Below are 22,124 nucleotides of genomic sequence, written 5' to 3' on the forward strand. Positions count from 1 at the left end.
AGACTGTTTTGCTTCTTCGTGAGGTGTCTAACAGAGTCTCGTACATATGGAATATATAGCTGGATGGAGACATAGTATCAAAATGATGGAAAACTGCTGGTTCTCCACCATGTTGATAACTCTAGCTTGACATTGCTCACAGTCCACGCTCCATAACAGAGTGTGTTTTTGAATCTTTCTGTGATTTTGTTTTTGGGAGATCCCGCTTTCACTTTATTCTTCTTGCACCTCCTGCCTGTTCTCTGTCCTTTACTCCTTTTACTGCTCCTTTGGGAGAACACATTTTCCTCTTGGTTTGACACAATCGATCTAAACCCAGTTCAAGGATGAGTCATTTCTCCTCTGCCTCTGCCTCTTTCACTTTAAATATGTATTCAAGTATCCGATTTCTTATTTTCTTTAAACAATCCAATCAAGTTTTGACCGAACTATGTGTGCACTACACATTCATTTCAGTCAGACAACTCACGTGTTCCTTTAACATGTTTATTAGAAGCAGCATATAGTTGAGTTTGGCGACTAGGCTCGGGTATCATCACTCCATAGATATACATAGCACGATGAGTGATGATTAAATAACTAACCCCCGAGCCTACAGGTGGAAGCTGGGGTGGAAGCTGGGGTGGTGGTGGGGCAGGCAAGCAGCAGCAACATGAAACACAGCAGCAGGAACATGAACGCAGCAATAGCAAGTGAACACAGCAGTGGCAGCAGGCAAGCAGCAGCGACGTAGAGGTAGCTGCGGCAATAGCAGCAGCAAGCAATGCATGGAGAGAGATCTGCAGGTTAAATAGAGCGGCATATTAAGGAGACTCTGTTTGGTTGGTTGTAGAGTGGCAAGGGGCGTTATGTATGAATGCAGCATAAGTGCTCGAGTTGACTGCCTGAACTAGCTCGCAGGCTTCGCCTCATTTTTGGCACTAATGAAAAGAAGACATGCACACGAGGCAAATTAAAATGGCAGGGGTGACACTGTTAGCCTGATTTTGCTAATAAGATGATGACAGAAAGACACTTATACTTCTGTGCAAGTTTTTTTTTCATGTCTTTTTTCTCACACTTATAACACTTTCCTCGATGTGTCAAATCAATTTAATTTCTACAGCCTCAAAGCATAAATGTATACCTTTATATAGACAGAAAGTGTCAGCCTTATGAGAAGAAACTCCCTCATCAACCTGTGCTTTTGACAAAACATCATCATCAAGGGGAATAAAATGTAGATGTTCTTGTTATTTCAAGGATGCATGCCCAAGAAAAAATATTCTAACAGTATTTACAGTCATTAATTCATTTGACACTAGAGTATTGTTGAATGTATATTATCTTTAAACAAAACAGACCGTTTAACAAGTGCCTGTACTGCACTAATAATAACCCATTGGGCTGTGAGAGGAAAGCTTGTGATTGCTTGAAATAACACTCCCTTTATGGTGGGAAATGTTTGTGTGTTTTGATCATGTGAAGTATATCAGGTGTCAGTCATCCCATGCAGCCTTGACAGCTGCATGACTGTAATACTGAATGACTGTATTGAACACAATACAATAACATGACTAGAAGTTAAATATGAAAATGATATAAGTGTTTAGGGCAATGAACCAAAAAAAGGGAATGCCAGGGGCAGTTTTTAGTTCATATGCTAGAGAGGTTTTCATCACTGTGAGAGCAGGACTTGGTTGCTCGCAAGAGTGCAAAATACATGCACACCTGTTGATGAGTTTGACAACGTTGTGTAAGAGGACTTAAAGAAGAAAGAAGAATACATACTTTATTATCCTAAGGCAGTGGTTTTCAAACTTTTTCTGTCAGGCCCCCCCTTTGGAGAAAAAAAAAAGTCGGGCCCCCCCCAACACAAATAGTCAGGCTCAGTGGCGGCGCCAGAGATTTCTTTTGGGGGTGCTGTGGGGTAGCTTGACGTTTCATAGAGGGTGCTCAAACATTTAGGGTTTCCCATTAATGTACCGGTCGATACAGTGGAATTTTCTACTGCAACACTCCCCACGCAAATACACAGTGTACCCGCGACTGTTACAATGAAGGCACGATAATCAGCTCACGGCATATAGGTGTAAGCAGGGGTAAAGTGCTATTTTTATAGGTGGTGTGTGGACCTCACATAGGGGGGTCCGGGGGCAAGCTCCCCCGGGAAGATTTATTTTTTCAATCTTAAAGTTAAAAGCATCAATCTGGTGCACTTTGAGAGCAAAATTAAGAGATCTATGGATACATCTCTCAACACCCATTTGAAATAGAACTGTAAGCAGATTTACTTTTTCTTTATGGATATTTTACAAATCACTCTCCTTTTAAACTTTATTCTTTTTTACTGTCATATAGTATTTCATAGCTGTTTTTCATTTATTCTCTTATTTTTTTTAAACTATATTGATCATATAAATGTGTGCCTCGGAAATAATTGTTTACATTAATGGTGACCAAAACATTTGAGACCCACTGAGATAACACTGAGAGAGTCCTTTAGTTCACTGAGTCTCTCAGTCTGACAGGAGAGGACTCTCCTCCACTTTGTTGTTGAAAAAACTCCTGATATCCGTTAGCGTAGCTCGCTAGCACCAGAAGCTAACAACAACGATCTCCGGTACCGGTGCGCTCTCTCTCTCTCGCGCGCACACAAAATGGCTCGTTCCACACACACACAGAGCCGAGCTTTAATGAAACAGAGACCCAGACGTAATAGTACTGTACTGCATCATATTATTTTCGAATCAATAATATTTCAAATTATGATTTTTTTAAATCTTTTTATTTTATTTATTTTTTTATAACCATTTTTCCTCCTGGTCACTCACGCCCCCCTGGCATACCTCTGCGCCCCCCAGGGGGGGCGCGCCCCCCACTTTGAGAACCACTGTCCTAAGGGGACATTTATTAGCTCTACTTTTAGCAGTACATTACGCTCACAGTAGTGGTCGAAAAGTAGATATTGTCTAGGTGAAAAAGTAAAGATTGTCTAATAATATGAGGAGTTGCATAACCTAGCCTCCCGTGCATTGTTTGAAATTTTTATTTAAAGTATAAATTACATTTTTTGACAAGCTAGTTCTACAGTGTACGTAGCAGTCATACGTATGCATGTATGTATGCACATCAAGTTTGAAAAAATAGATTGTTGAATAGAAAAGCTTCACCTTAAATGTTTTGACTTACCCATAAAAGCAAAAATGACAGCTTGCCATAATATGGCCAATAGGGACCTGGGATATCGACAGAATGATTGGCTGATTGCCTCTGAAGAACATCAACTCGGCTGAATAATGTACAACTGTTTTATCACCCTGCATAATTCAGGTGTAAATACATCAACGTGGGTTTTTCAAGTTAAGCATATCCTGAATTGATGTGCTTTTGTCTTAACTCTGGATCATGGACAGACAAACTTTTACTGTTACTTAAGAGAGAACAACAAGAAGTTGTTTAAAAAGTTACCATGAAGATGGTTGTTTTTGCTTTTGTTCACCTTGACTTGGCAAACAAAAATACTTTTCAGGCCTGCAGAGGGTTTCTCATTCTAACAAAGTGTTGTCACTTTGAGGTACTTGTGGTACCTTTGCTCTCTTGTGAGGTCCTGTCTCTTCCTAAAAATGCGCAATTAGTCAGCTTCTAATTCAGATTATGAGGGTGTTTGAGTGTTTTTGATCTAGCTAGTCCTTTTTGTCTTAGATGAGGATGCTTTCAAGGACACTCATTAGAGACCTAGTCAGGCATGGTGGCAAAGCTGTGTTTGGTCAGCTTTGGCAGGAGCACAAACATACTGGCAGCCCTGCTCGTCTCCAAATTGTCTGGCCTCTACAGTAAGTCACAGTTAAAAAACCAACAACAAATAGTCCAAGAACAATGAGAGAATGACATGGTTTCAGGCCTAGATCTGCGTCACTGAAGCTTGTGATTTCAGTACAATGAGTGCCGGCCCTGAGTTTGTTTCTGTGACTAACTCTCATATTTATGTGATTGAATGGATTGGACCCAAGAGCAGATAAGAGATGGCAGACAGAGGGAGTATGATTTCCACATGGGAAAGGATGAACAGGAATATAGACTTTAAAAAACTAAACCTTCAAAATGACTACGACGTAAAGTTAGACTTTTTTTTATCCTTTTGGGTGTCCTCTGTATTGACCCATTTCTTCTCAACTACAAAAGCAACTCCTGATCTAAGGCCAAGGGCAATAGTAGAAATATCGCAACATGATTTTTCAATAAACCCAAAGGAAACCCAGTCAGATATCAAAGAGAGTCAGCCAGTGAGGGCTACATTGGGCTTACTTGCTACTGTAAAATATTGTAGTCTTTCTGAGAGAGGAGTTAAGGCCAAAGGAACACACAAAACGGATAGAAACAAACGGAAATCAAGCAAAATGTGAAATTAAGTAAGGGATGCCAAGAAGACTGACAACAATAATGGAGGTTGGTAATAAATAAATATACATTTCAATGTCAAAGAGCAAGACAAAATATACAAACATGGTTCATTTCTAATGCTATTTTATTGCATTAGGAAGTAAACTCTAGCTAACAATGAATTAACCAATAAGGACATACTATTACCTAATTCTGCAGTCCCCAATCTTTGCACTCTGTACGATTGATTATTTTGGAGCCGTGTCCACTAGGGAGATCCAGGACAGAGTGATCTCTCAAAAGGATTAATCTACACAAGGCCCTTGGACCTGAGCTCAGTGTGCACTGTGCACCAACTGCAGACATGTCATCCTCTCAATGCTCCAGTCACCACAACAGTCATTGTCCTAATATGTTTTACCTCAGCCTGGATGATACCGTCCTTACTCAATGACCTCAACCAACACAAAGTGCTCTGAGTAATTAGTCCTTCACCACCTCATATTTCACTGGAACCACTTCCATTTGTTTCCATGGCAAACAGATCCATAGGCAACGCCATCACCAAAGCCCTATTTTAAGTTACAATATTATTCATTGAGTATATTTCAGATTTTAACACAAATTTTAACCTCATATCTTTTCATCCAGCTCTGAGACCAATGACTCAACACAGCCCTTTCAGAATGGATACTGTGTTTCCCTATAGCAGTGGTTCTCAACCTGTGGTACGCGTACCACTGGTGGTACGCCAGCTCCCGCTAGTGATACGTGGAGGAATCTGACATATACAAAATATTAAAATAAAAAAATAAAAAAATAAACATTTTTTACACATAAAACAGACATATAAAATAGTAAACAAAAAGACGAAAAGCAGTCACTACATTGTGCACATTTGGGACATTAAGGTACACTACTTATTACTGCAAGAGCAGCTGATGGTAAGGACCTCAGACAACTTCAATTTAAAACAGGCTATAGGGACAACAACGACGCCGGGATCCGGAGTCGAGGCTGATCCTCTTGCTGTAGTCCTGTCTTGGATCCTCTATCCTGAGTTCTGGATTAAGTCGTGGACTTCGGGTCGTGGCTGAACCTGTCTCTGCGGTCCTGCCTTGGGTCTCGTCATGCTGCTTCCCTGATGGCTTCCGCAGGATTGTAGCTGACATCCTCGTGGATTCATCTTCTTATTACAGACACATGCATTTCCTAACATTCGGTCTATATGCTGTAAAATGTATTATCTCTTCGATTTACACACGGCATCTATTGCACGTCTGTCCGTCCTGGGAGAGGGATCCCTCCTCTGTTGCTCTCCCTGAGGTTTCTCCCATTTTTTTCCCCCTTAAACTGTGGGTTTTCTCTGGAAGTTTTTCCTTGTACGATGTGAGGGTCTAAGGATAGAGGGTGTCGTTTTTCTCATACTGATATTCTGAACAATCTGTGCTGTTGTTGTAAAGTGTCTCTACTGTAGAGACTACTACTGCTCGACCAAAAATAGTTTATAAATGTGCTATATAAATAAAACTTGATTTGATTTGACAAGTGCCATCAGTTTGAGGCTTGATTGAATAACATTAATTACAAAATAAATCATTCTATCAAAATACTACAACGAATGAAAATAAGCTTGAGATAATTGAAAATGTGGTTTAAATTAGTTCTAATAGGCTATTATTGTTTTTAGATTTATAAACGAAACATTTTTTTAAATGCATTTCTGGCGTTGCTAATTACGACCTTACTACCCGCGAACGATTAGCGAACGTTGCAAGCAAGCTAAAGAATGAAGAAAGCTGAATGATGTTAAAAGACGTGGCTCAAAACGGGAGGTATTCGGAAGAGAGGTACAGAGGAGAATATTACCAGCGAAAGTGAACAAGTGAATGAGGAGGAGGACAGTCATCAACCGAGCACAAGTGTAGGCTCCGCCAGCAACACAAAAGTGATATGCACAGCCACAACGCTATGATGGCGGAGAGAAGTGACTCAGGAAGAAGGCATTTGCTCAAAGAATGGAGAGAAGGCTGTGACCGATGTCAAAAGCTGAAAAAGCACACACTTGTCCTTAATTGTTATATTTTTTCTTATATTTTTTCTTTTCTTTTTTACTTTGCCACCACAGAAATGGCAATAGCAAACATCAGCAGACTGAAGATGAGCTATTAGCCCTTAGGCTCATCTGCTCCTGGAGGCTTTCATTATTATTGTGGAACTGAATTCCCAATAGGACATTTTCTGTTACAATGTGGGTTGTTGCAGGAGGCCTACATTCACACTTTGGTATAGGTCCAGGAAATTACATGTGTGTACAGTTGACATTTGTTGTGTGAGAATAAGTTATTATTTTGTTCTTTATATTCTCACTTGTGGTGTGTGTGAGTGTGTGAGAGAGAGAGAGCACAATAAATAATGTTATTATGAATATATTTGCCTCAGAGTCCTGCATTAACTGTGCATAGACTGTATTTTAACATTGGTCATATGGTGGTACTTGGAGAGCCAACTATTTTCTCAGGTGGTACTTGGTGTAAAAAGGTTGAGAACCACTGCCCTATAGGCTTCTCCAGGCAGTGCTGATAGGCACCACCACACTCCTCCCCCCCCCCCCCCCACTCACAATGCTGGAGCACCTCAGGGCTCTAAGATCAGCCCTCTCCTTTACTCCCTTTTCACACACATGTCCACATTTAAATCAATAAACATCATACATTTTTTCTGACAAAATGACCCACATCGGCCCAGTCATCGACGGCGCCAACGCAGTGACCTTTCAGAGGAAGCCAGAAACCTGAAATCTTGCTGACAGGGCAACATACTCCATTCAAACATTAGCAAAACCAAAGAGCTGATTGTCTACAGAATCAGAATAAGAAACAGGTTTATTGCTAACACATACAGTACCACACATTTTACTTGGTGTTGTGGTGCATATATTAAAATAAAACGAAAATAAAAAACACAGATAGAAAACTATTTGAAGAAACCATAAAAAAATATTAAAGAATATAGTCAAATATAGCAGTACTTACATTGAATATGATTGAAATCGTAGAAATATAAATGGAATAAATTATGAATGAAAAACAAAATAATTGTGTACAGTGTGTGCATTAACAGAAAGAAAAAGGGAGTAAGATACGCCCCTATTACCTTATATGGGATTGCTGGTTCAGGTTCCTATGGGATCACATCCATTAGGATAACACCTTATCTTACCACACAGCTCTTCAGCTTGTCACTTGACATTATATCATTTAATCATCATCATCACTTTATCATTTTGCATAATAATTGAATGCATTCATCTTTACATTCAGTGTATTCCTTTGCAGTTACTGTGTGATGTTTTACAGTACGTATTTATTTAGCTGATGTTTTTGTGCAATTTATATTACTTTAATTGATATTATCTTGTTATATTTTATCCCTTATTTTAACCTCCACTATATAATGTTTACATTTTAACTTAGTTTTGACTTGCATGATCTTTTTCTTTTTTATACATATTAAATAAGCATTTTTGTTAGTAGCTTCAATGTACAAATGAAAACCTACAATTGTTGGACTAAACTTTTTTTTGGGTAAAGTAAACCTATTTTTTCCTCTACATCAAAGTAGTTATCGCAAATACCTTTACTACGTTTTTTGTGCAAAGTTTGTGTCATTTCATGAGCTAAATTGGCAAAACTTTAAATTATAGCTTTATGGTCAGACCAGCGCCATATAGACTGAGAGTTACGTCATCTCCGTTCACTCCAATGGACCACTTTTTTTACAGCAATGGTGGATCGTGGAGCCTCTCAATTATTATTACCTCTTATTATACATCCATGCTCTCAATCGTTCCCCGGAAGTTAGCGCCAAGGCTAGCAGAGCTGTAGAGTTGCAGCATAATAGACCGTTCGTGACAGACTTTTAAAGGTAAGAAGAAGTTTAAAGATTTATATTGCGGATATTATCAGTACATCTGATTCAAATTAACATGTGTATTAAAGGATGTCAGTGGATTATCCCTAAATTAGTCGATTTAGGGAACGTTTACAGATAACAGATTAAGCTAGGATACCGAAGCAAGTTAGCAACACTCGTTGAACAGCATTTTAATTGTAAATTCCATTCTCTTAATGTCATTTGGTCCAACGTTGTTGAATTAGAGAAGAGGGGCTTCTAAACGGGATTGTATGCGGGGGTGGAGGGAGTTAAATATTAGATAAATATAACTTTGGTGCGTGTAAGAGTGAGTGTTTTTAGCAGAGCCATATTGTGTCCTTGTGATTATGTTGATTATTACCTGTCTGTATAATGTTGCAGCTCAGCTGATTTTAGATTGATGGCAAAGGGAGAGGGACTTAAGTGAGAGTGAAAACACAAGGTAAGTTTGATACTACTGTTTTATATAAGTAAACACCTTATCTCCCCAAGGCAATTTCCCATCCAATAGGTGTGCTATATAGGTGTGTATAACCCTTTCTCCTGTCTGTTACTCCCTCTTTCAGCACAAGAATCAGAGGGGGATTCAATGGAGCCTGAATACCTGCACTGAGACCCTCACCCTGCACCCTGAGTCTCAACTCTGTGTTTTTCAAGCCTTTCCCTGTTTTTTTGTATTAAACAAAACATTAAGCTTTCCCAATGGTGTGGTTTTCGTTTTGTGAAAAAGTGCAAATGCAGTATTTGTATATAATTACATCACATATTTTTTTGCTGTTGGTCGTGAAATTGCTCCTGCTGACTTGAGCCAGCCATTTTTTCCTCCACTCCATGTCAGTGGGGAAGCCGTACATTCGTACTCCTTTCTCGGAGCGATTTGAGCATCCCCAGGCAGCACAGCAAACCATGGTGGCGACTAGGAGGCAGCACAGCAAACCAGGACAACACGGAGGAAAAGGCACAGACAAACTGCATGATATGCTATTCAATGTTTATTGAATTCCATGTATTTGCAATGGATGTTCCTAAAACAACACATTTAACATCATCATCATCATGCTGCTGCTGCTGCTGCTAGTCCTTTGATAGTCACCTGTTCTTTCTGAACGCCATAAAGATGACATTAGTCATTTAGATAACTTGTGTCCTCAATTACCATGGGATTACTGAAATGAATTTAAGAAAATGGTAGAAATTAATCTAATCTGAATTTTACAGCATTACTTTAGATCCCCTCCCTCTAAATATATCAATAAACATTAGAAAGTGATGCTCCTGACTACCATACAAGTTTAAGAAGATAATATTGGTTTTAAAGAATTCAAAGCTATAAATAAACAGCAACAGGCTCTTTAACCAAGGCACTGTTAGCCTAACATGTAAACTAGTTGTTCACACTAATCCTAATATTATCACTTAATATTAGCAAATTCTATTTTATTTTTAAAAACATATTGATGTAAATACATACACATATCGATTTGTTGTATAAATATTGCAAATCAAAACCTTTATTCACTAATAATTACCAAAAATCGTAGTTCTATCTCCTGTTATCAATGCATTCACATTGCCCGCCATGAACTTCCGGGGAACGATCCTCGTCTACATGAACCACGTGACGATAACCGTTTTTGGACTTCCGTTGTCGTAACTCTTCTATTATATGGCGCTGGGTCAGACCATAGGGTCAGACTAACGGTACGTCCACACGGCAAGCTTGCCGATGGGCGTTTCTGTTGCGTGACCAAAAACCAATCACATGAATCTCCCGCCCCGGACACACAAGCACGTGGTTTGATTGGCTAGCGCTTATACTGGCATATGATTCGATTGGCTGACGCTTCCGTCGAAGCTTGAAAAGTTGAACTTTTCTCAACTTTAGAAGCGAGCCACGGAGGCAAAGCGACGCCACGGAACCACAATGCAGTTCGGCAAAGCCTGACGTCACCCCATTCAAAGTGAATGGGAAGCGTCTCCGTTGAAGCATGCGACGCTGCCGTGTGGACTACGGCACGTAAGTTCTATAAGCTTGCTTCGTCAAAGAATGGGGTCTCCAACTGAAATCTGCAAGGGTCCTTCGATTTCCTACCAATCTCTCCATATGAAAGAAACATTGTCTAAATGAAAGAATATAATGTCAGCACAACTTCTACTATTTGGAATTCTTATTAAGTAGAACTCAAAACTTGAAGTCATATTACATGTGAAAAGGTTAGATTAACAACATATATTTAGTTGGCTCAAATGTATGCAGTTTACCTTAAAACTTTCAGTTTTAGTTGGCCACAAAACTCTTAAATCTAGTGCAGACAGCTGCTTGGAAATGTTGAGTTCTACCATTTTCATTTTGAATAATGTGATTGATTTTATTACCAATGACTGATTCTTAGTTCATGTTTTTATAAGACACGTTTAAAGAACAGAGAGCCTTATTATGAAGGTAGATATGGTGCAAAATGCGAGAGCGTGTAAAACCTGATGTGAGCACTTGCATAAAAAAAAATCTGAGCTTGTGTGCATACATTTACACTTGTATAAAATATCCATGTATCTGTGAACCAAATTTGAAGTCACAGAAGAAGAAAAAAAGTTTTGTAGCTTGTAGAAAATAAATGAACTTAGTGATGAAATGTTCACTTGCAGAAAAAAATATATTTTCCATTACAACTGCAACTTGGTTATTACAACCTCTCAAATCAGTCATTACAACTTCATGAATCAGCTCTGTGGCAGTATAAATCGACGAATCTGCGGCCTTGACTTTTGCTACACTTCTTGCGATGAATGTGTCGCAAAAGTAATTTTCACCTGTAGATGTGGGGGGAGGGAGGTGGGTTGGAGCGAAGGGGTGGAGCTATCAGAACGACGAGGCTCGAGTCAGTCACACATTCACAGCCATAGTCAGGTCGAACCGGATGACTGCGGGGCTAACGGTCGGTGTCGCTACCAGTCCGCTGACATGGCGCGTCAATCAACGGTAAGTTTTGCCCATTACCTCCCCAGTATTACTTTGAATATTATTATTGTGATTGAGGATTAAATCCGCTGTGAAGACTACCGTTTTATATCGTGCAGTTTAGCGGCAAAATAACGTCAGTTAGCCAGCTAACGCTAGCTTTGTTGAGTTTATGCTAGCTAAACAAGTAGTGGTTGTAGTATATATACAGCAGTAATTTATATATTATAGCCTACTGCTTTGGCACTAACGGTTGATAACTGGTAGCGACACGGACCGTTAGCCCCGCAGTCATCCGGTTCGACGTGACTATGGCTGTGAATGTGTGACTGACCCGAGCCTCGTCGTTCTGATAGCTCCGCCCAGGGGTGGACTGGGGGGAAAAAGTGGCCCGGGGATTAATTGACAGACAAAAAACCCTATGCATTTAATGTTATTTTGGACCATTATTCATATAGTAATCACATTACTTGAGCCCTTGAGTTGCCTAGAGCAAAATAGTTACAGCATATATTTAGTGATTTTAATGTTAACAGATGCAATAACATTTGGACCCAATTTGCCTGACTTGACACATGGTTTATTCCATGTGTCAAGTCAGGCAAATTGGGTCCAAATGGGCGTGGAATGGAATATGGATATGGAATATGAAATGGAATGGGCGTAGGAAGCATCCTCAATGTGGGTGAGACAATTTAACAGGGGGTGTGGGCAGGTGGTGGACCTAACCTCCTCTAGGGGGGGCCGGGGGCATTCTCCCCCGGGAAGATTTGTTTTTAAATGTTGAAGTTAAATGCATCAATCTGCGAAGAGATATAATCCCTCCACCTGGTCCTAGGTCTACCCCTTGGTCTCTTCCCAGCTGGACGTGCCTGGAACACCTCCCTAGGGAGGCGCCCAGGTGGCATCCTAACTAGGTGCCCGAACCACCTCAACTGGCTCCTTTCGACGCGAAGGAGGAGCGGTTCAACTCCGAGTCCCTCCCGGATGACTGAACTTCTCACCTTATCCCTAAGGGAGACACCAGCCACCCTGCGGAGAAAACCCATCTCGGCCGCTTGTATCCGCGATCTCGTTCTTTCGGTCATGACCCATCCTTCATGACCATAGGTGAGGGTAGGAACGAAAATGGCCCGGAAGACAGAGAGCTTTGCCTTCTGGCTCAGCTCCCTTTTCGTCACAACGGTGCGGTAAAGCGACTGCAGTACCGCTCCCGCTGCTCCGATTCTCCGGCCCATCTCACGCTCCATTGTTCCCTCACTCGAGAACAAGACCCCGAGATACTTGAACTCCTTCACTTGGGGTAAGGACTCATTCCCTACTTGGAGTGGACAGTCCATCGGTTTCCTGCTGAGAACCATGGCCTCAGATTTGGAGGTGCTGATCCTCATCCCAGCCGCTTCACACTCGGTTGCGAACCGATCCAGTGAGTGCTGAAGGTCGCAGACCGATGAAGCCATTAGAACCACATCATCTGCAAAAAACAGTGGTGCAATCCTTAGTCCACCGAACTGCAGACCCCCTCCCCCACGACTACGCCTCGAAATCCGACCCATGTATATTACAAACAGGATTGGTGACAAAGCGCAGCCCTGGCGGAGGCCAACCCTCACCGGAAATGGGTCCGACTTACTGCCGAGGACCCGGACACAGCTCTCGCTTTGGGAGTACAGAGATTGGATGGCCCTGAGTAGAGACCCCCTCACCCCATACTCCCAGCGTATAATTCACCATGAATTGCATGGAAGTGAAAAGGCAAGTGTAGTGCAGTGGTCTCGAGTCAGTGTATGTAGCTTAAGCAAAGGAATTTGCTTAAGCTACATACACTGACTGGAGACCACTGCACATCAGTACCAACCATAATTTTATTTTACATTAGTATAACTTCCCAGCTTAGTTTTGATGACTTCTGAATGATATGAAGTCCATTAAATCATTTAATGAACTGGAGAGCAGCTGTGGTTCCCCCAAGTATAATGTGTGCTACACAACTCCCGGTTGACTACTGCCTGTAGTATTCTTTGCGATACGATAGACGTTACGATCTTTCTGAGCTCTCATATTATGAGCACTATCTGTTCCTACATACAGGGGCGCCGTTTGCCGGCAGGCAAGGCAGGTAACTGCTTGGGGCCCCGGACCAGAAGGCCCCCAAAGAAGGTCGATTAAATTGGTCCACAGCAACGACAACATGAAACCCCCTATGCATGTCGGGGGCCCCATGCATAGCGCGCCGTCAAAAGCTGCTTCATCATTTAAGTTTCGTAATCTCCGCTCCACCCGGGGGGGTTGGTGGCAGTTGTGCTGGATGTGTTATGGGGAATGACTCTTCTGCCTGGGGCCCCCAGAGTGTCTCGCAGCGCCACTGCCTACATAGGTGAGATGTCCACTATCTCCCAACTTGCAACTTGAAAAAACTGGCACATGCTTCAGCAAAAGGCCTTATTATTCGTGTTCACCACACCTGAGTGCAGTTGCCATTCATCATCTATTATATCCCCCCTCAGTCACTAATCAACTGCCTACACGAAATTAAAACCTGGATGACCACCAGACTACTCAAACTAAACAGTGATAAAACTGAGCTCATGGTTGTTGCCCCCAAGGCACTGCTTGGGAAGATTGGAGATCTGCTCCTCAACATCGACGGTTCCATCATCTCCCCATCCCCTCAGGTCCGCAACCTTGGAGTTGTCTTGGATTCAACCCTCTCATTTCAAAACCACATCAAGTCCGTTTCAAAATCAGCCTTCTTCCACCTCATACTGATATTTTGTACAAACTGTGAAGTCCACTGAGACAAATGTAACATTTGTGATATTGGGCTATATAAATAAACATTGATTGATTGATTGATTGAGAAATATATCAAGACTACGGCCATCACTCTGTTGCAGAGAAGCTGATACATTGTTTTATTACCTCACGCCTGGACTATTGTAACAGACTCCTGTCCGGGGTTCTCAGCAAAACCCTGAACAGGCTCCAGTATATACAGTACTCAGCTGCCAGGGTTCTCACACGCACTGGCAGCACATCACCCCCACTCTATTCAACCTCCACTGGCTCCCGGTCAAGTCCCGCATCACTTACAAACTCCTCCTCCTCACCTACAAATCCCTCCATGCCCTCTCCCCTCAGTACCTCACAGATCTCCTCCTGGCCTGCTCTCCATTCCACCTTCACGTCTCCGCACCTTCGGGGACCGTTCCTTCAGAGTCGCTGCCCCCACCCTCTGGAACTCCCTTCCTGTAGAAATCCGCAACATCCCTTCTCTCAACATCTTCACATCAACCCTTAAAACTCATCTGTTCAACATCGCCTTCCAACAATAACTCAATCTCCCCCCCACTTACACTTCCATTTCTGCCCCCCTGTTTTATGTTTTATGTCTTGTCCTTGTATGTTTCTTTGTAAAGCGACCTTGAGGTTATGAAAGGCGCTATATCAATTCAAGTTATTATCATTATTATTATTATTATTATTATTATGTATGCGATTTAACCAAGGTATATTGCTTTTAACAGTTTGTCATGCATTTCTTAACAACAACACCAAATGTGTATTTGGTTTATCTCCCCCCAAATACAAGCTAATAAACTTGTGAATAATCTTTATTAATGTCAAATTATTATTGCGATAAATGCAATTACATAATTAAATTGATTGACAGAAGTAAAAAAATATAAAGAAATACAAATCTATTTCTATTTCCTTTTACCACTATTTCTCAAGCAGATAGCGGCAGATGTGAGGTCCATTGCTCAGCAACTCACCAACGTTAGCTTAGTTATTGGCGCACTTCAAACCACATATTTGCTTTAATTAACGGAGGTAACAGGGGGAAAAAAGCAATTTTCAAAAAGGGTTAGGTTATTTTGGAGGCTGATTTATTAAAGCCGGGAAACCATGAAATTGCAGCATTGAATAAGACATACTTTTTTTATCAAGCAGACAGCATTTGCATACACTAAAATGAAAGACCAGAGAAGATAGAAAGGTATTGTTTTCTGGTGCCGTAACCTCCAGATAATGGAAAACTGAAAACTCAACTTGTAGCGATGAAAATACTTTTTCCTGAAATACAGTCTTTACAAGAGCTTTTGTGGAGTGGTTGCACTCCAGGAGGCTTGGACAGAGACAGGTGGAGCCGTTATCCAGTTAGTCAATCCATAGTATTGATTGACTTCATCATCCTTTTGAGGTGAGTCCCTAGTGATCAGTGTTAAAAAATCAGAAGGCCTGGCCTCCTGCTGATAGTCTAAAGGCTTTGTGGGTCTAATGTAGAGCTGAATGAATCAAACCTCTGGGGACTGTTGAATCAACTCCAGCATTCACACAATGATAATCCTACATCTTTTCAAAGGAAGACATTCATGTTCCTGGACTTTTCTGTAGATATATGAGATTGCATTCACATATGCTAGATAGTGATCTCATAGGTCAAGACAATAGCACAAAAAACACTGAAAACCAGCCTTTTTGCAAATAGAGAAGATTGATTGATTGATTTTCATCAACTGTTGCTTGGTGCTTCTCCCTTGTCAATGTTTCTATAGGGTGTCAATTAGTAGAAGAGTCCATCATCCCTTCCTTGGTGTTGACTTGACAGAGATGACATTTATAGAGAAAAGTGTATGGAAGAATACACAATTAAGAGCAATAAAGAATAAGCCTTACTGCATTATATTCAATTGTATTTGTTACTGGCACCTGAATATTTAGTTTTCCTTTACATGAATAAATATATTTCTCCTGTGAATTGGTGAAGCAAATATACAAGAAAGCAGTAAATCAAGAGTTTCAAGGAGTAATTGTTTCTAGGGGAGGACCCAGACCCCCCTGCTCAAAGGTCTCCTACTATTTGTAGGCACATATTATCGGTCTCAGATATATAAAAAACATGTCTATGAAGTGTTTTGCTAAAAATACCAAACAGATCGCCCATTCTAGCCATGCCTCATACCCCTTTATTTCAGCCCTGTTAGAGATGTGCTGATTCTGGGTCTGTAGCTTTAAAAAAAAGAAGAAAAGGCTGGAGCTCCATCCATCCATCCATCCATCTTCTTCCGCTTATCCGTGGTCGGGTCGCGGGGGTAGCAGTTCCAGCAGAGAGCCCCAAACTTTCTTTTCCCTGGCGACATCAACCAGCTCTGACTGGGGAATCCCAAGGCGCTCCCAGGCCAGCGAAGAGATATAATCCCTCCACCTGGTCCTAGGTCTACCCCTTGGTCTCTTCCCAGCTGGACGTGCCTGGAACACCTCCCTAGGGAGGCGCCCAGGTGGCATCCTAACTAGGTGCCCGAACCACCTCAACTGGCTCCTTTCGACGCGAAGGAGGAGCGGCTCAACTCCGAGTCCCTCCCTGATGACCGAACTTCTCACCTTATCCCTAAGGGAGACACCAGCCACCCTGCGGAGAAAACCCATCTCGGCCGCTTGTATCCGCGATCTCGTTCTTTCGGTCATGACCCATCCTTCATGACCATAGGTGAGGGTAGGAACGAAAATGGCCCGGTAGACAGAGAGCTTTGCCTTCTGGCTCAGCTCCCTTTTCGTCACAACGGTGCGGTAAAGCGACTGCAGTACCGCTCCCGCTGCTCCGATTCTCCGGCCCATCTCACGCTCCATTGTTCCCTCACTCGAGAACAATGCCCCGAGATACTTGAACTCCTTCACTTGGGGTAAGGACTCATTCCCTACTTGAAGTGGACAGTCCATCGGTTTCCTGCTGAGAACCATGGCCTCAGATTTGGAGGTGCTGATCCTCATCCCAGCCGCTTCACACTCGGTTGCGAACCGATCCAGTGAGTGCTGAAGGTCGCAGACCGATGAAGCCATTAGAACCACATCATCTGCAAAAAGCAGTGGTGCAATCCTTAGTCCACCGAACTGCAGACCCCCTCCCCCATGACTACGCCTCGAAATCCGATCCATGTATATTACAAACAGGATTGGTGACAAAGCGCAGCCCTGGCGGAGGCCAACCCTCACCGGAAATGGGTCCGACTTACTGCCGAGGACCCGGACACAGCTCTCGCTTTGGGAGTACAGAGATTGGATGGCCCTGAGTAGAGACCCCCTCACCCCATACTCCCGCAGCACCTCCCACAGTAACTCCCTGGGAACTCGGTCATACGCCTTCTCCAAGTCTACAAAACACATGTAGACCGGATAAGCGTATTCCCAGGCCCCCTCCAGGATCCTTGCGAGAGTAAAAAGCTGATCCGTCGTTCCACGACCAGGACGGAATCCGCATTGTTCCTCCTCAATCTGAGGTTCGACAATCGGCCTGACCCTCCTTTCGAGTACCTTAGAGTAAACTTTCCCGGGGAGGCTGAGTAGTGCGATGCCTCTGTAATTGGCACACACCCTCTGATCCCCCTTTTTAAAAAGGGGGACCACCACCCCGGTCTGCCACTCCTTCGGTACTGTTTCCGACTTCCACGCAACGTTGATGAGACGTGTCAACCATGACAGTCCCTCAACACCCAGAGCCTTCAGCATTTCCGGGCGGATCTCATCCACCCCCGGGGCTTTGCCACTGTGGAGTTGTTTGACGACCTCAGTGACCTCCCCCCGGGAGATTGGTGTTGATCCCCCGTCATACTCCAGCTCTGCCTCTAACATAGAGGGCGGAGTTGTCGGGTTCAGGAGTTCCTCAAAGTGTTCCTTCCAACGCCCTAACACTCCATCAGTTGAGGTCAACAACGTCCCATCCTTACTGTACACAGCTTGGATGGTTCCCTGCTTCCCCCTCCTGAGGTGTCGGACAGTTTTCCAGAACAACTTTGGTGCCGCCCGAAAGTCCTTCTCCATGTCTTCTCCGAACTTCTCCCACACCCGCTGCTTTGCCTCGGCCACGGATGAGGCTGCTGCCCTTCGGGCCTGTCGGTACCTTGCAACTGCCTCGGGAGTCCCCCGGGATAACAAATCCCTGAAGGCCTCCTTCTTCAGTCGGACGGCTTCCCTGACCACCGGTGTCCACCAGGAGGTTCGAGGGTTACCGCCCCTTGAGGCACCTAGGACCTTGAGACCACAGCTCCCCGCCGCGGCTTCGGCAATAGAGGCTTTGAACACCGACCACTCTGGTTCAATGTCCCCAACCTCCACAGGAATGCCCGAAAAGCTCCGCCGGAGGTGTGAGTTGAAGGCCTCCTGAACTTGGGCCTCCTCCAGACGTTCCCAGTTCACCCGAACTACACGTTTGGGCTTACCAGGTCTATCCAGAGGCTTCCCCCGCCACTCGACCCAACTCACCACCAGATGGTGATCAGTTGACAACTCCGCCCCTCTCTTTACCCGAGTGTCCAAAACATACGGCCTCAGGTCCGATGATACGATAACGAAATCGATCATGGACCTTCTGCCTAGGGTGCTCTGGTACCACGTACACTTATGAGCATCCTTATGTTCGAACATTGTGTTTGTTATGGCCAATCCATGACTAGCACAGAAGTCCAGTAACAAACCACCACTCCGGTTCAGATCAGGGGGGCCGTTCCTCCCAATCACGCCCCTCCAAGTGTCTCCATCATTGCCCACATGTGCGTTGAAGTCTCCCAGCAAGATTAAAGAGTCCCCTTCAGGAGCCCCATACAGGACTCTTTCCAGGGTCTCCAAGAAGGCCGTATACTCTGAACTGCTGTTGGGTGCATAAGCACACACAACAGTCAGAGTTTTCCCCCCCATAACCCGCAGGCGTAGGGAGGCGACCCTCTCGTCCACTGGGGTAAACTCCAACAACGAAGCACCTAACCGGGGACTTGTGAGTATCCCCACACCCGCCCGGCGCCTCACACCTTGAGCAACTCCGGAGAAGAATAGAGTCCAACCCCTATCCAGAAGTAAGGTTCCAGAGCCGACGCTTTGCGTAGAGGTGAGCCCAACCAGATCCAACTGGTAACGCTCCACCTCCCGCACAAGCTCCGGCTCCTTCCCCCCCAGAGAGGTGACGTTCCACGTCCCCAAAGCCAGCTTCTGTCGCCCGGGTCTGGTCCGTCGAGACCCTCCGCTTTCACTGCCACCCTTCTGGCAGCGCACCCGACCCCATCGATGTTTCCCGTAGGTGGTGGGCCCGCGGGACGGAGAAGCGGAGGTGTTGCCCACGTTGCCTTTTCGGGCTGGGCCCGGCCGGGCTCCGTGGCAAGCCCGGCCACCAGACGCTCGCCGACGAGTCCTCCTTCTGGGCCTGGCTCCAGAAGGGGACCCCGGGCTTCCTCCGGGCCGGGTATCCTCACTTCTTAGTTTTTCTTTCATGAGGTCTTTTGAACCAATCTTAGTCTGGCCCCTTGCCTGAGACCAATTTGCCATGGGAGACCCTACCAGGAACACAAGGTTCCAGACAACACAGCCCCCAGGTTCATCAGGGCACACAAACCTCTCTACCACGGTAAGGTGCTGGTTCTTCAGAGAGGAGGCTGGAGCTCATGCTGGATAATTCTTCCGAGATACTTAGCTAAGCTGCCGTTATTAAACGCCATATCATGTTCCAAACCACATCAAGGATTATTTCTGAAACAGTATGGAGCTCAAATGCTTTTTCTCTGACAGGTTTACCACAAGGTGAGTACCTTTTTATATCCTGCTTTTTACACATTCTCTCTCCAGTACAGCGTTAGCTCTGAGTGTTGGCGATGCTTGCTCATGGAAACACAGACCATATTACTTCCAAAACACGTCGCGCATTGTTTCTGATACAGCAACGTTTCTGATAGGGCCGTAGACGTAAAGCCAGCCCACATTTCCGATATTACGTCATTTCGGCAGCAAATCCGGATCAGCTCCGTTGTATCCCCGTTTTTAGATATGTGGGTACGGAGGGAAAGAGAGAGGGTTTTGTTTTCTGACACTTTGTGAGTCTACTGACACACCGGGGAGACATATTTATGTATGAAAGACCATTCATCTGTGTCCCCATGACAAGAACCTATGACTGTTACGACCTGTAAGCTTTAAACATATAAGCAAACAATTACAAAAACACATATAATCAAACATGGACGCACAAACAACACCTATAATATAAAGCGATTTTGAAGGAAAGAAATGTAGCGATACTTCGTAGTTACACAAGTCTCCATATGTGTTTGTGTCAGACACAAAAGGTGCATGTGTATGAGCGTATGGTGTATGTGTTGGCCCCATGCACCATCAGTGGAAGTGAAAGAGTGCTTACTGCTGTAGCAATAAGTGCAGAGTGGGCTTCCAAAATTGTCCAGGGATCACACCGCGCAATCAGAACACAAAGTACTGCAACTGCAATCAATTTAGGAAGCAAAAGGTGTGTTTGAGTGAGTGATTGACTTAGAGTAGTGTGTGTGGGGGGTGATGGGGGCCTGTAGGTCCCATAATGGAAAGGTCACCGTGATCCCTGAGGAAGCATAGACAAGAGTTCCATGAGAGAAAGCACTGCAATGTTTGAATGTGTCATTCAGCTCAAAGTGTTTCAAAGAGTTGTAGCCTTTTTATACTTGAACAGAGTGATTTCATTCCGGTGGAAAATAAGGAATACAGTTAACACCATCTCATGTACCTTTTTTAGTAACACTTTACAATAACAGAGTATTAGTTTGACATGAATTAATGAGTGTCTATCAGAAGAGGGGACTCAAGTCTTATGATTCAAGTCTCACTGGAGTCACATTTAATGACTTGAGACAGGACTTAACAAAATTAAAAAAGACTTGCAACTCAACATGGGGTTTAACACTAATGTCTCCAGACACACCTTTCCCAAAGATTAAATGTTATTTTAAAAGTTTTCCATAAAGCAATGTTAACTAACCTCCTAACATCAAATCAATTAGTGCTGCGTTTAAGGCCACTTCAATTTCTTTTTTAAACAGTTGCTGATAGTTATTGCTAGTTGAAAAGGAGGGTTTATAATGTTATTTTTCTGTTCATGTCATATGATATGATGACAGTACTCCCGGGTTTAGTAACTTCTGGATTAGTCACTGAAATGGAAAAGAGAGGCAATGTTTGCTCTGTGAGTTTTCAAAGGAAAATATATTTGTTAAATATAAATGCAACTAAAAGCCAAACCATTCCCCTCATTTATTTGGCCCTGTGTTTGGGGGTGCAGGGAGGCAGTTCTCTACAGTTATTTTGTCTTGCTTATCCATTTATTCTCCTCCATTTATTATCAGACCTGTGGTTGTGAGTAGGTTCACAACATTTAAATCAATGTTTGTATGCATCATGGTGATTCGTTTTTAACATCCATTTTACCTTTTCACCTGCTGCTAATTTGAATATGAAGTATGATTTGCTATTTTAGTGTTTTGATTTTGTTTTATTTGCCCATTTCCTTTTAACTTGCAAGGTGTTCTTAGGAACGAGCTGGGATCTTTATGCATAGCTTGTCAGTTGGTTCCTTTGATTTATTGCAGCTTATTGTTGGTCATTGGGGGGGGCTAGTCACACTCACTGCTGTGTTAGAGAGCACTGGGGCGCAAACATTCTTTTTGTAAGAATATATAACGTCTTAAATGTACTTACCTGCTGCCCTGCCACACATACATCAACATTGCAAAAGTCAACAAGTAAAAATAAATGCAAGTATTAAGCTGCAAAGTGGATTAATGTAAATGGTGTTCAGATTTGAGTATACAACTGTTGCCTTGCTGCATAATAAAAGCTAAGATTTGTCATCAATGTGTCAAACTGTACTGAGGCACCAAGGAAACATGCCCACTGTCCTTCATTATTTGTTGTCTTTATACCACTTAGCTTTGCTTAATAACAATGCCAATGAAGCCGTTCACAACAACCTAAGGTTTGCCTCGATGCACTACTTACCGGAAGCTTCAAATGATCTAGAATGATCAAAATAAATGGAAACATGTCTACTATACTCCAACTT

The sequence above is a fragment of the Gymnodraco acuticeps genome, unplaced genomic scaffold, assembly GCF_902827175.1.
Source record: "Gymnodraco acuticeps unplaced genomic scaffold, fGymAcu1.1, whole genome shotgun sequence".
NCBI lineage: Eukaryota > Metazoa > Chordata > Actinopteri > Perciformes > Bathydraconidae > Gymnodraco > Gymnodraco acuticeps.